Source organism: Chrysochloris asiatica, unplaced genomic scaffold (assembly GCF_000296735.1).
Source record: "Chrysochloris asiatica unplaced genomic scaffold, ChrAsi1.0 scaffold00001, whole genome shotgun sequence".
NCBI lineage: Eukaryota > Metazoa > Chordata > Mammalia > Afrosoricida > Chrysochloridae > Chrysochloris > Chrysochloris asiatica.
This window is the reverse complement of record NW_006408519.1, coordinates 18137461-18151664: the sequence shown is the minus strand read 5'-3', so window position 1 is coordinate 18151664 and position 14204 is coordinate 18137461.

Here is a 14204-nt window from a genome sequence, read left to right as displayed (position 1 = left end):
GGAGGGTCAGTGCAAAAGACGAAAACCCCAATGAGATGGACTGGCCAAGTGGTAGCATTGATGGACTCAAGGGTGGCAACAATTGTGACGTTGGCCCAGGATCAGGCAGTGTTTTGTTCTGCTGTGCATAAGGTTGCTATGAGTTGGTACTGACTCAATGGCACCTAACAACAACAACAGCTTTTTGACAGAAGAAAGATATGATAATGTTCTTCCATAAAGAGTTAGAGCTTTGAGAACCCTATGCATGGAACAATTCTACTCTGTCCCTATGAGTCAGAATCAACTTGGCGTCATTCCTGGTCCAGTCCTCTGTGGTAAATACATCCACTCATGTATACAGTTGTTGTTGTTAAGTGCCCTCAAGTTGGTTCTGACTCATAGCGACCCTGTAGAGGGTTTCTAAGGAGTAGCTGAACTACAACCAACCTTGTGGTTCAAACCAACCTTCCAATCCAGTGCATTATCCTACAGCACTACACCAGGACTCCTATGCATATAGAACAACTTACATTTTTTTGCACATGGTGGACCCAATAAAGCCTCACAATAACTGGGTAGTAGGTATATTTGATACTATCATTTTAATGATAAGCATATTATAGTCCTTTGTTATTATAAATATCATTTTTTCCTTGCAAAGTATCTCTAATTAATTCAGAATTATCTTACTTAATGAACATAATTATAATTGGTGATTTGCTTAAGACTTTTAACCTCACTTTATAGTTAACATACTAGTATATAAGCTTCTTTTTTTAGCAGGTCGTCTGCCGTATTTTCAGTTCATTCTGAAAGTCTTTAAGCCTTAAGGGCTCAAGTGCTGACTTTACATAATCTTTGAAATTTATTTAATGTTATTGATAATGGCATGGGAATTTATACATCTTTTGGACAGTGGATGGGATTCACAAATCACCGTTAGGTTCCTTCAGTAACAAACTTTTATTGAGTTTTCTCTCTTGACATCAACAGTTGGCTGATGTCAATATTCTATTGCCTTCGTTTAAATTAAACTCTGTATTTTGTGCTGCCACGTGGAAACACGTTAGCAAAAAGAGAGACTGGAAGACACTGTGCGAGACTGCCTCTTGATGAAAAAGTTCAAGACTGATTTGGACATAGATGGAAGAAATTGTTTGCTTTGGTGAAGTTTCATACTAAGTAAATATTGTTGTTGTTATGTGCCATGAAGTCAGTTCCGACTCATAGTGACCCTGTACAGGGTTTCCGAGATTGTAAATCTTTACAGGAGCAGAAAGCCTCATCTTTCTCCCGCGGAACAGCTGGTAGTTTTGAATTGCTGACCTTGAGGTTCACAGTTCAATTCGTAACCACTACGCTATCAGATCTCCTTAAGTAAATATAGAATAGCTTAAAAACAGGAAAAAAATTCATAATAATACAACCTTTCTTTTATATCCTTTTTTTTAGACACTAAGAGCAAGAGAAATATTGGCACTCTTTGATATTTAATTTGGTTTTAAAAGTTGCATTAGGACATATTACCTCTCTTGAATCTATTATTGGAAAGGGCTATAATGATGCTAAATTGTAGTCAGCCTCCAGTGTTGCTTTTCTTAGGACTGTAGCTCAACACAACACATTAACTGGAACATGCTAAAAAATATATATATTTTATTTTATTTTTTTAAATATAAAGTGCTCTGCTTCATTTTACTGTGTTTTCAAAGTTAGTGGTGTTGGCTATTGATCATTTTAGTTTGAAAATAACAAACTTTTATTAAATAAGTTGTCTAGAATTTAACATGTTTAACATGTTTATTAACAGAATTAAGAACAGATTATACACATTTAACTCAATTAAGTATTGTGTTCAATAGCATAACTTTAAAACAAATGGTTTTCTAATAAACATGGTAGTTTGATCAAGCCATAAGTAAAATATTTAATTTTCAGGGGTTTTATCACAGATAATTTCTAGGCTAGTGTCTGGTTACTTACATTTCTGACAGGAATCACAACAACATTCTTCCCCTATGATGTCCTTACCTGTACTGACCAGCACTGGAGAAAGCTCAATGGGATGTGGAAATTCAGACTCCAATAAAAAACAACAGCAACAGAAAGAATGAATAAGGCTGATGGTAATCATCATGAATATCACGGTTCAAGGAATCCTCACACTCCCTTGTTAGATAGGCATAATTAATAGATGAAGAAACCCAGGCTCCCAGAGGTTAAATATCTTCTCCAACCACAAAGCTTGTAATCAGCAGAGCTGGTTTTCCAACTGTATTTTATTTTATTATCTCCCTGAGGAAACCAAAAACAACAACAAAAAAGATCAAGAGTGTTTTTAACTGTGCTAGTGTACAAGCTATGGACTGAAACTCAGAAAAGCTTACTGCAGAGACGGAATGAGCCTCAATTTATGGTCACATGGTATTCAAATGTTCCTCTTTAGGCTTTGCTTTAGAATGCAAATAGTAATAATTTATGGTTAGCTACTAAAACTAGTCCACACAATCTAAAATAAGGGAAAAAGTATACTGATATTTTTACTCAACTAAAGCAGTGTTTCTCAAATTTGATTAGCAGCAACTTTTTAAATTAATAAGACAATTATAAATAATTAGGTTCCCTAGCCTCTAGACAGCCCTATTCCTTTTCTCCCTATAAACCGAAGAGTAAGGTAAGACTGTTTGGTGAAATCAGCAAAAAATGACCAACCTGTCTTTCATAACTTCATTTCTATGGTGAAAACACATTCAAGTTCCACTAGGACTCTAGGAAGTAAGAAGTAGGAACTATTTTGTTTATCTTGTCAATGGATTTTCTAATTCTCTAATCTCTAATTTCCTCACTCCTTTGAGTAGGGACTGATAACCTGAACACTGGACTGATAACCACAAAGTCAGTGGTTCAAACCTACCAGTTGCAGCTCTGAAACCCTATACAGGGTCACTCTGAGTTGAAATCAGCTTTATGACACTTAACAACAACAACATCTCAGACAGGGCCTGGGGTTATATATTCATTGTCTAGTAAGACATGATTATGGGAAATATTTTTGCCATATTTGATTGGTTTTCAAACAACTTACAAACATCTAGTTTCTTGCTCAGTACCTGGTGTCGTGAAAGCTTGCAAGCAGCCAACCAAATACAATAATTGATTTATATCTATATGGAGCAACAGAGGAAGAAGGAACAAAGGGATAAGAGAATGAAATGGAATGTGTGGCTAATTGCTTCCACTAACACCTGCCACCTTTATCATAAGACCAGAAAACCTGTATGGTACCCCACAACAACTACTGAATGTTTTGAACAAAGTTTCTATAGAATAATTCTGATCAAAGGGAGAAAATGCATGACAGAATTTCATATTTTTGTGGAATCCATATTTTATGGACCCATAGAGATTGGATGTTGTTTTTACTGTTGTTAAGTGCTTTCAAGTAGGTTCCAACACAGCGATATAGATTGAAAAACCCAAAAAACTGTTTCCTGGAGATAATCTTTAAACCTTTAACCAGAAACAGCTCTAAAAGTCCTCTTAAAAGCAAACAACAGTTTAACTTAACTAATAAAAATCATCTGCCTTGAATAGTATGCTCTTTTCAGAAATATCTATATGGAATCAAATTACAACTGCAATGTGAGAGCTTAGATAGTATGCCGCTAATTTATTCTCTAACCTCCCTTCTATTTTTACTTGTTCATCTCATATGACATTCCTGTGTTACTTAAAAGCCTTTCATATTCTTCATACATTCAAATTAACCACTAGTTAAAAATGCTTCTTCTGTGACCCTCTTCTCCATGTTAATTTGTTAATAAAAGTAATTCTATTTATTAATGCTCATTATTAGATATAATTAAACCTCTTGAATGTAATTATGGGAGATAAATAGAAAACATGAAAAGAATGGCCATAGTCTCAAAAATAGAGTAAGTCCTACTTTTAAAAGTTATAGATATAGGTTTTCATTTTGCAAACTAAATTCTGTTGTTTATAATAGTATAATGATGTTTATGTGATTCTGTGATTTTAGCAATCTTCCCACATTCATTATACATGTGACTTAAGTTAGCAGAAGCAATTTTATGTTCAATACCATTTCCAAGCTAGTTATGTTTTTATTCCCAAATCACTGCTCACTTCACATTTAGAGACTAGAAAGCAAATTATTTTGAAAATAAAAAATTAGGCTCCATTTGAATCAGATTTATCAAACTCCTGAAGGAATTATAGCCTCACCTAATGCCTTTGAAAATAACATAAAGTAGTAGTTATATATTAAGCATAGGAGTGAACTTCAAAAAGCCCATGAAAAAATCCCTTGTCTTTTAATTCTATTTTTCTACAAACTTTTTGAAGCCCCCTGATATATTCAGGGATATCTACTTTCTTTATATCATTTCTAGATCAGAAAAGATCCCCAAAGTGTAGATATTATTGTTACCTTCACATAGGTCAGAAAAATGGGATTCAGTAAATTTTAGTAAATTCTATAAGGCAGAAAGAGTCTATTCATTCCAGGTAAACTAAAAAATACAAATATTTTTTCTAAGACAATTATTTAAATATAATAATTAATAGTTTATATTTTTCTAAAGTAAAAGAAAACAATTTTAAAAGTTCAAAACCTAATCAATAATTTTAATATGGGTGTATTCCTAATGAAACTCCTCAAGTTGTATGCGCTATCATTTTTAATCACAATACACAATATCAGGTATACAGTATTATTTTGCTCTTAGTTTCTACTATAAATCCTAATTCCTTTTATAAAGTTTATTCTGCTAGATAGCATAAACTTAGTCAAAACTTTTTTCCCCCCTGTCATTTATCAAAGTTTTGAGAAGTTTAATGCAGCGTCAACTGGGATAGCATTTCATATGGCATAAGGCTGTCGTTCACACTGACTGGCATTGACTTTAATGCACCCCGTCATGTCTGATTTCATATGCTTTGTCCTCTTGGTTTTTAACTTCTCCATCATTTGTCCCTCCTTCAACTAGTGCTTTCTAATCTGTGACTAAAGGGAGTTTCATGGTGCAACCCATGCGGCTGTTTAAGGTCTTTCACTCTTCTTCTTCTTGTTAGGTGCCTTCGAATCAGTGCCAACTCGTAGCTACTCTACGCAAAAGAATGAAACAAGACACAGCCCTGTACCGCACTCAACAATACTGGTTATGTTTCTTTCTTTCTTTTTTTTTTTTTTTGTTATAGCCACTGTCTCAATTCATCTCCTTGAAGGTCTTCGTCTTTTTCACTTCACCAAGCATTTCCTTTGCCAGGATTTGGTCCTTCCTGACAACATGTCCAAAGTATGCATGATGAAGTCTCACCATCTCCACTTATATGAAGCATTCTGGCTGTACTGCATCCAGTACAGATTTGCTTGTTCTTCTGAAAGTACAGTAGTAATATTTATTATTCTTGGCAAACACCGTAATACAAATGCATTCATTCTTCTATGGTTTTCCTTATTTGTCATCCAGCATTCACATAAATATGAGGCCACTGAAAGTTCCAGGGCTTGAGTCAGGTACACCCTAGTTCTCACTGATTATCTTTGCTCTTTAACACTTTTGTCTTTTGAAACAGATTTTCCCAATTCAATATGTTTGTTGATTTCTTGACTGCTGCTTCCATGAACACTGAATGTGGATCCAAATAAAAAGAACGCTTTGACAACTTCAATCTTTTCTACATTTACCAGGATGCTATTTGTTGGTCCAGTTTGTTTTCTTTACATTGAGGTGTAATCCATATTAAAGTCTGTAGTTTTTTATCTTCATCAGTAAGTCCTCTTAGCTTTCTACAATCAAGGTTGTATTATCTGCATATTACAAATTATAAATGAATCTTCCTCTAATCTTGATTCCATGGTTTTTTTTTCATACAGTCTCCTCAGATTTTTGTTCCGCACACAGATTGAATGAATATGGTGTGAGGATACAACCCTGACTTAAACATTTCCTTATTTTAAATTATTCAGTATCCCCTTGATCTTTTTGAATGACTGCCTTTTGGCTATGGACCTATTCTGCATAGTATAATTAAGTGTTCTGGAAATTCCATTATTTGCAATGTTATCCACACATTCTAAGCCTTTTTGTGGTACTGGAAATTCCATTATTTGCAATGTTATCCACACAGTCTAATGCCTTTTTGTGGTACTGGGAATTTACTTGATAGGACTTTTCTATCCAAAGTCTTTTTAACTCCCACCACATAATTGGGTGGAACCATGTAATAGGATACACAGGACTCTAATGCCAGGTTAGTATTGCCATCTCACCAGGATTAAAAGGAACCACCTTAGAAGAATGAACAGATGATCCCAGGGCCAGCAGGGTAGAAAAGCTATGAATGGAGTGTGAGATTCCTGCTTGTAAAAGCATTAGCAGAAGAGGTAGCAGCAGATGTGAGATGAAGAGAGCACAGCTGCAGGCTTCCCAGCCCATGGACCGAAAAAAAAAGCTAAGAAATTTCTCATCTTGAGAAACCCTGTGTCACATGATAGAATTTTACAAACCAACAACTTATTCATTGCAACATTGTTTTTGTTTTCGAACTCCAGATCTTTGCACATTTCATTATAATACTTTATTTTGTCTTCTGAAGTAGCTCTTTTGAATCTTTTGCTCAGTTATTTTATGTCATTTCTTCCTTTGTTTTAATTATGCTATGTTCAGGTGCAAGTTTCAGAATCTCTTCTGATAATAACTTGGGTTTTTGTTTTTCTTTCTTTCCTGCCTTTTGGTTGCTTCATGTATGATTTGTTTGAGGCCATCCCACAACTTGACTATTTTTTGGTTATTAGTGTTCAATGGACCCAATCTATTCTTACTTTGAAAGTTGTGTACATTCAGGTGGAATATATTCAAGGTCAGATTTTGGCTCTTCTTGTTTTAATTTGCTTTAGCTTCTACTTGAGCTTGCTTGAGTCCAAATATGACCACCTGCAATCTGTTTTGCAGTCAGCCCTTGGGATTGCTCTTAATGATGATACTGATTTTCTCCATCATCTCTTTTTATAGATGTAGTCAATTTGATTCCTGGGTGTTCCATCTAGTGAAGTCCATGTGTATAGTCATCATTTATATTGTTGAAAAAAGTTGTTTGCTATGAGTAAGTTATTGGTTTGCAAAAGTCTATCATGTGATCTCTAGTGTAGTTTCTATAACCAAAGCCATATTTTCCAAATACCGATCCTGACTCATTGTTCCCAACTGTCTCATTCCAATCACCTGTAATTATCAATACATTCTTTATTGTATGTTTGATCAATTTCAGACTGGAGAAGTTGGTAAATTCTTCAATTTCTTCATCATTGACTTTAGTAATTGGTGCATAAATTTGAATAATTGTGGTATTAACTGGTCTTCCTTATTACCCACCCATCACAGCTGTTAGATTGATTTTGACTCATAGTGACCCTATGCTCATTGACACTGAGTCAATCTTGACTCATAGCAACCGTATATAGGGTTCCTGAGACAGTGAATATCATCATTCTCTCTCAGAGAAGTTGAGGGGTTTGAATTGCTGACCTGTGGTTATCAGCCCAATGCCTAATCCACCATCAGGATTCCTTTGTCTTCCTTGTAGGTCTATGGAAATTATCCAATCCTAAACAGCATTGTACTTCAAAGTAGAACTTGAGATGTTCTTTCTGATAAGGAATGAAATGGCATTCCTCTTTAATTTGTCATTCCTGGCATAGTAAACCATATGGTTTTCCAATTCAAAATAGCCAGGACCAGTCCTTTTCAGCTCCCCAGTGTCTAGGATATCTATCTTTATGTGTTCTATTTCATTTTTGACAACTTGAAGCTTTCCTATAGTCATACTTGGTGTATTCCATTTCTGATTATTATTGAATGTTTGGATCTGTTCCTTATTTTGTCTTGCTGCATCATCAAATTAAGATCTCCGAAACTTTACTCTATCCATGCTATAAGGGTCAGCCCTTCTTTGATGAGGCAGCCCTTCCCCAATCCTATTTTAAGTGTCTTCCAATGTGAGGGATCATCTGGTACTACTTCAGACAGTGTTCTGCTGCTATTCATAAGGTTTTCAGTGCTCCTTTTTCAGAAGTGGTCTTCCTTTTCCTTCTTCCAACAACTGTTGTTTTAGTCTAAAAGTTCTGAGGAAACCTGCCTACCATGGATAACCCTGCTGGTATTTGAAATACTGGTTGCTTATCTCCTAGTATCACAGAAACATGCAAGCCACCATAGTTTGACACACTGACAAATGAGTGGTGGTCACTATTCTTTGTTGTTTTTGCTTTTAAGTACTGTGGAGTCGGTTCTGACTCATAGTGACCCTAAACAGGGTTTCCAAAGCTGTAAATCTTTATGGGAGCAGAACGCCTCATCTTTCTCCCAAGGAACCGCTGGTAGTTTCGAACTGCTGACCTTGGGGTTGGCAGCCCGACTAGTAACCACTGTGCTGTTGTTGTTGTTGTTGTTAAGTGCCGTCGAGTTGGTTCCGAACCATAGTGACCCTGTACAGGTTTTCCGAGGGTGTAAATCCTTACGGGAGTAGAAAGCCTCATCTTTCACCCGCGGAGCGGCTGGTAGTTTCGAACCGCTGACCTTAAGGTTCGCAGCCCGATTCGTAACCACTACGCTACCAGAGCTCCAACCACTACGCTAGCAGAGTGTAAATTATTGATTGCAAATTGCTTGTTTACAATGACATATATGCAGTAATTTCAGTCTTGTATTTTTTATTGTAAGAATATAGGTAGTGAAAAAAAAAAAAAAGAATATAGGTAGTACACTATTTGCCAATCCAACATCTTTTACCTTTATTTATTTTTGTTCCTATACTATTTTGTAATGGCAGGGGCTGGGAACACTTTTTCTGCCAAAATTTATAACATTATTAGTGGGCTATACAAAATTATCAACTTAAAAATTAGCATGCTATAGTTAGTCAAATATTTAATTAATTCACCCCTGGTGTGGCATTGTGTGTTAATGCACTGGACTGTAAAGTCACTTTGAACCTTAAGATAGGTGATTTAAGCTCACCAGCTGCTTCTCAGAAACCTGATACAGGGTCACTATAGGTTGGAACCGATTCAGTAACACTTAACAACAACAATAACAGTGCGATGGCATTTGAGTTATGCTGTTGAAGGAGAATATTACAAGTACCATGAACAGTGAAAAGAACAAGTAAACCTGTGTTGGAAGAAGTTCAGCCAGAATGCTAGTTTGTTGTTGCTGTTGTTAGGTCCCATCAAGTTGGTACCAACTCATAGTGACCCTATGCACAATAGAATGAAACACTGCATGATCCTAGGCCAACCTCACAATTGTTGTTACGTTTGAGCCTATTGATGCCACTACTGTGCCAATCCATCTCAATGGGCAGCTTCCACTTTTTCTCTGACTCTCCACTTCACCAAGTATGATATCCTTCTCCAGTGACTGAAGTATGAAAGACAAAGTCTGGTCATCCTGGCTTACAAGGAGCACTCTGACTGTATTGCTTCCAACACAGATCTATTTGTTCTTTTGGCAGTCCATGATGCTTTAAATATTCTCTTCCAATACCATAACTCAAATGCATCAATTCTTCTATGGTCTTCCTTATTCACTATCCAGCTTTCACATGCATATGAGATTATTGAAAATACTATGGCTTGCGTCAGTCACACCTTAGTCCTCAAACTGACATCTTTGCTCTTCAACACTTTAAAGAGGTCTTGTGCAGTAGATTGGTCCAATGCAATACATCATTTTATTTCCTAACTGCTACTTCTGTGAGTATTGATGGTTGATCCAAGCAAAATGAAGTCTTTATAACTTCAATCTTTTCTCCATTTATAATGAATGCTATTTATTGGTCCAGTGGTGAAGCTTTTTGTTTGCTTTACAATGAAGTGCAACCCATACCAAAGGCTGTGGTCTTTGATTTCATCAGTAAGTATTTTAAGTCCTCTTCATTTTCAGCAAGCAAGGTTTTAGCATCTGTATATCCCAGGTTGTTATGTAATGTTTTTCTTCATATATCCAGTTTCTCTGACTATTTGTTCAGCATACACATTGAATAAGTATGGTGAAAGAATACAAACTGATGCACACCTTCCCTAATTTTAAACCATTTGGTGTTCCCATGTTCTGTTCAAACAACTGCCTCTTGTTCCATGTACAGATTCTCCACGAGCACAATTAAGTGTTCCAGTACACTCATACTTTGCAATGTTGTCCATAGCTTGCCATGATCCACACAATCGAAGGCCTTTGCGTAGTCAATAAAGCACAGGTACATATCTTTCTGGGATTGTCTGCTTTCAGCCAAGATCCATCTAATGTCAGCAATGATAGCTCTCATTCTACCACTTGTCTGTCAATTTGTCAGACTGCAGTTGCTAGTGTGTTGCTGTGATTCTGGAAGCTATGGCACTGGTATTTTAAATACCAGCAGAGTAAACCACAGTGGACAGGTTTCATATGAGCTTCCAAACGAAGCCAGACTAGGAAGAAGGAGAGATGAACCACTTCCAAATATTTAGTTACTGAAAACATTATGAATAGCAGTGGAGCATTGTTAGCACCAGAAGCTCTTTAGGAACCAGCAAGACCAGACTTTGTCTATCATACTTCAGACATAGTGTCAGGATAGACCAGTCCCTGGAAAAGGACATCATGCTAGGTAAAGTAGAAGGTCAGTAAAAAAGAGGAAGATTCCAAATGAGATGGATTGGTACAGTGGCAGCAACAATGGACTCAAGCATCACAGAGATCGTGAGGTTGGTACAAGACCCAGCAGTGTTTTGTTCTATTGTGCATTGGGTCGCTATGAGTAGGTACAGATGTGATGGAATCTAACAGCAACAACAAAAATATGATGACTGTAACTACGGTGGCCTTGGCAAGGCCAGACCAAATGATTTTGTAGACCTTTGACTGCCTGGGGACTGGACATTCTCCACTCCTGCTTTAAGGAATGGAGATGTGTCTTCTCTGTCCTTGGATATCCCAAATCAACCTGATTCAAGGTGAAAATTGTGTCTTTTTGTTATTTGTTTTATTTCCCTTTTACTGCTTTTTACTTGACTTTGCCATTTATCTACTTCTTAACAGCTGGTAGATTTTTTAGTTTGGAATTACTTTATATTACAGGGCTTATTTTATATTCTAATTGTATTGTAATTATTTTAATTATAGGAATTATTTTATATTCTGAGGCTCCATAATTGCAAACCATCTGAGACTGATATTGTTTTCTTTCTGCTGTATCAACTGTTCTTCAAGGTAGCAAGTATAGAAAGATTTACTTTCTATAAAGTAGAAGTACAAAGTACATGACACATCTATGAATTTGCAAAAAATATATCATCTATATTTTAAAATATCGTACAACTAAATGTAGGGGGAAATGGTATGAACATATAACATCTAACACATAACATGGTCTTCCTTTATACTGTTGTTAGGTGCCATCAAGTTGGTACCACATCACAGAGATCGTGTGTAAAACAGAACAAAACTCTGCCCAGTCCTGTGTCAATTGCACAGTTGTTGCTACATTTGTGCCCATCACTATTGCCACTGTGCCAATCTATCTCGTTGAGGTCTTCCTCTTTTTCTCTGACCCTCCACTTTACCAAGCATTATATCCTTCTCCAGGGACCGTAGCCTTCTGACTATATGTCTGAAGTATGAGAAACGAAGTCCAACCATCCTGGCTTCCAGGGAGCATTCTGGCTGTATTCCTTCCAACACAGATTGGTTTGTTCTTTTAACAGTTCATGGTACTTTTAATACTCTACTCCAACATCATAGTTCAAATGCATCAAATCTTCTGCAGTCTTCTCTCGTATCCAACATTAAAATATATAAATTTGCATAATGATAATCTTTAAACTTCAACTTCTCTAAACAGGCAATTTAAATTATTTTGTATATTTGATGTCAGTTTTTTTGTTTTTGTTTTTGTTCATTTGTTTTTATTCCTGCCTCAGTTTAATTTGAATTTCATCAGTGTAGGAAGTTTGTGTTTCTGATTGCTATAATCCAAATATCCAGATACTGGTGAACATGAAAGTTTTTTAATGAAAGGAGACATTTTTTTTTTTTTTGTCATTGATACATTGTTCAAAGTTAGATACACTTATATCTACTGAAAATGTATGAACCTCCCTTTCCTTTGATTTCATAGGTCTAGAAGTTGAAACTAATGACTTCTGTAGTTCAGAATGAGATTCTATGCTATTCCCTATAAATCCTGCACTCATGTTTGCAAATAAATTCTCTTCTAAACAGTCCTCAGGATACCAAATTTGAGTGTATTGCATATTCTCTTCTAGACCTTAGTGCTACAATTTTGAACCTTAATAATCTTATCTACTCAACACAGATCTAGAATTAGATAATCCATGAAACATGCTTCTCAGAATGACTTTTTTATTTTTATGTACTTTTAACTCATGGGGTACAGAGGTAGTAACTAACTAGGCAAACATAACTGTTCATCATGGAAAAAATGAATTTTCTTTACAAACTTTAAAAAATAAAATTATGAAAGCCAGATTTCTATCTGATAAATTTCCAAAATATGTAAGCAGAAGCAGGAACCACAATGAATGGCAAAATCTTGCCATGTAGGTAAAACAAACAAACAAACAAAAGCACTGAGAAGATAGAGGATTTTCTGAATTTGGGTTTAGAGATTATATGAATAGTTAATTGATTCTATTATTACATTAGTTTTCATGCTATTTAAATTACACTAGTGGTAGTTTCAGGAAGAAACTTATGTTTTCATAACTCTTAAACTTCTTTATTTCTTTTCTGGCCTAGTAATTTCCATATTTAGCTTTTGCTTATTATCTGATGAAATTATTTTTTTCATTAAATTTGTAACTGTTTTCAAAGAGGAAAATTTTTCTACAGTTAAAAACAAACAAACAAACAAACCTAAATTCCTTGACTCTATGAACTATGGAGCCCTGGTGTGGTGCTTCAGGTTTTGCGCTGAACTGCAGGTTTTGCGCTAGACTGCAAGTTTAGCTTGAACCACAAGATAGACTCGACAGCATTTAACAACAAAGAACTAAATACATTAAGGGATGTTGTATTTGCAATACTATTGCATTTTGTTTATTCAAATTATTTCTACAAATCATATAATATTGATATCCTAGTCTGCATTCTCTAGAGGAACAAGCCAAATTAAGCATAGATGGAAGTGTGTATAAAGAGATTTACTTCAAGGAAGTAGCTCACACACAGTTGTGAAGAAATGGCTCACAGAAATTTGAGGGCTGTAAGTCCCACCAAATCTATGCGCCAGGTTCCAGGTCAAAAGTCTCTTCCGGACCACAGAGTTGCAGGGTCTAGCAAACAAAAATTCCCAAGTCAGGCAAAATAGCAGAAATTTGTGCATATTCAGTTCCAGAGAACTAGACGCTAGGCAAAAAAAGAGTGCAGGATTAAGAGAGAAAGAGAACATGAGCCCAAACCCATTGCCAGAACATTCATTTGTATACTGGATGCTAACCAAAACCATTGGAAACTCAACTTTTGACTTATTGCCGACCCACAGCAGATCACAAAATGGAATAAGACATACACAAAACCTAATATATAGTTACATTCTTTTTAATATTAGTTATTAATAACACCTATACTGTTGGAGTCCTGGTGTGGCACTGTAGGATAAGCCTTGGACTGTTAGTGTTCCTGTACCTTATGTAATCTCTAAAAGAAGTATATATTGATTTTGTAAAAAATAAAAATAATAAATTTAAGAACTTGTTCAATTTTTAATATTTATTAGCGGTTCGAAACTACCAGCTGCTCCGCGGGAGAAAGATGAGGCATTCTACTCCCGTAAAGATTTACACCCTCGGAAACCCTGTGCAGGGTCGCTATGGGTCGGAACCGACTCGACAGCACATAACAACAACATATACTTTCAGGTTTTTATATATGTATTCCCATTGTGATCTTTTTTTTTAACTTTTTTTGTTTTTATTATGAGTTGAGTGATATTTACATGGGAGAACATCAGCTTTACACTCACTTTATTTTATTTTTGTTTCATTGCAATGATTACAATCCCTTCCATGCATCATCATTCAACAGCACATGCTTCCATTCCCTCTGCTTTTTTGTTTTGTTTTTATGTACTCCGAAGCACTCTGTAATATATAACAATACAAACAATCAAAGTATACACCCTGCAAGTCTGTCCCCCAG